This window comes from Rhea americana, unplaced genomic scaffold (genome assembly GCF_003343005.1).
Source record: "Rhea americana isolate MKP2758 unplaced genomic scaffold, rheAme1 scaffold_6, whole genome shotgun sequence".
NCBI classification, from domain to species: domain Eukaryota; kingdom Metazoa; phylum Chordata; class Aves; order Rheiformes; family Rheidae; genus Rhea; species Rhea americana.
The window spans coordinates 404110-405737 of record NW_028186756.1 but is presented as its reverse complement, the minus strand read 5'-3'; the positions used below and the strand labels follow the sequence as shown (position 1 = coordinate 405737).

General features: G+C 44.4%; 1 protein-coding gene across 1 annotated transcript in view; it reads left to right on the top strand.

Annotated features, from left to right (window-relative positions):
* Positions 1 to 213: 213 nt before the first annotated feature.
* The window catches only part of SERTM2 (serine rich and transmembrane domain containing 2), a 9781-nt gene continuing 8366 nt past the window's right edge, over positions 214 to 1628 (top strand). The window contains exon 1 of the mRNA XM_085319641.1: positions 214 to 744. The gene's annotated coding sequence lies outside the window, so the exon portion shown is untranslated. The remainder of the gene's footprint in view (positions 745 to 1628) is intronic.

Below are 1628 nucleotides of genomic sequence, written 5' to 3'. Positions count from 1 at the left end.
CCAAAGAGCAATGCTTAGGGCTGATCCTGAGGGTCTCAGCTGGCATGTGATGCCTGTCCCTGGCTCCAGACAAAGCCCAGCTGGGATCTTTCACCAGCTAACCCTCCCAAGAGGCATGAAATAAAAACCTGTTTACCCTCTAGAAAACTAGAGAGAGAAACTGATAGCCTGTCCCCCTAGTTCATGTCTTTCTCTGCGACTGTCAGCCAACTTAGGCTTGTTTAMTGCTTGCAAGCACCAAAGGGTTAAAGTGAACCTTGCAGAAACTTTGCTGTGAGCTGAGCTCGCAGCCTCCCTCCCTTCCCTCCTTGTCTGCTGCGAGACGCAGCAGTGCCGGAGCACTACCGATCCTCTCTGCTCTAACTGTTGCCTGCCGCTGCTGAGGGGACTGCCTGGCTCATGCTGCTTCCATCCCAGCAGCGAAACACAAGAAGAGAAGGCTTCTTGCTCCCTTCTTTTATAGCCTACAAAGGAAGGACATCACCATTGATGCTGTTCAGCCAGCTGGCATCTCAAGACCTGGAATAAGAGGCATCCCTGCCACTGAACTACGTGAATTCAAGAGCAGGGGAGAAGAAAGTGCACTTGGCATGTTTATTGCTAAAAAGATAGTGTCCTGACTCCAACAATAAGAAATCTTTTCTACACAAATCCCGCTAACTGGGAGGAGATGTTCCTAGATAAATCACCAGCAAGCTCATGGTCTGAACCAGATGCTCAAATGTGCCCTACCTGCTCTGAAAGGTAACTATGTTTTACTCTGTTCTCTCTTCCTATGCACTGCCACAGCTGAGGTACTGACATACGATCTTGCACTTCAGCATGAGAACACAAAATACTGTTTGCCATTGAAAAAAGAGACACCCTCCCTTTCYTCTCCCTCAGATCCTCCCCGGAGAAAATGCAACCCATGGATGGAACTGATACTTTAATGCTTTGCCTGCTTTTCTTCAATGATGAATTTTTTTTTCTGTAAATGTTACTCAGATAAAATACACCTGGTACTATCTGTATTCAAAACCAAACCTTTCTACTCTTGTCAGCCAGCTAAGTGCAAGTTAAACTAGTAGCCTCAGAGAGGCTACACATGGGTTGTTGTTCTGTTCTGTCCCTCTTTGTAGTAGATTTAGTACCGGGTGAAAAAGCAAAAAAGAACTCAGAAAAGTTGCCTGCACTTTCAGAGATGCCTTGCTAGCAAGCAGCACTTAAACTRATCATGGCATCAAAAGGAAGCAGCTAGGCAAGATAATGCATTTATCGCAGTTGCAAGTTCAATTTGTGCTGTCTGTCTGCACTGTTTTGGGGGAGTCTTTCTTTCTCTCTGTTCCTCTCTGACCTACAAAGCTGCAGAGTAGGGCTGTGTGGGCTTCATTAAAACAGGCCAAATCTTAAGAGTTACTGAAGCTCCCCAAACCCGGGTAGCTGCAGTGGGAGGGTGGTAATTTCAGCACCCTTAAAGTTTTGGCTCATGAATTTGCTGTCTCAATGACACTCTAAGAAAAAAAAATGCTTTTTTTTGTTTGGGGCTTCTAGTTTTCATTATGCATTATTTGTTAAATTAAATATGTTGCCTATTTTAATCCTCGCTTAAAAACAAACACAAACCGTTAAAAAAAAAAAAAAAAAAA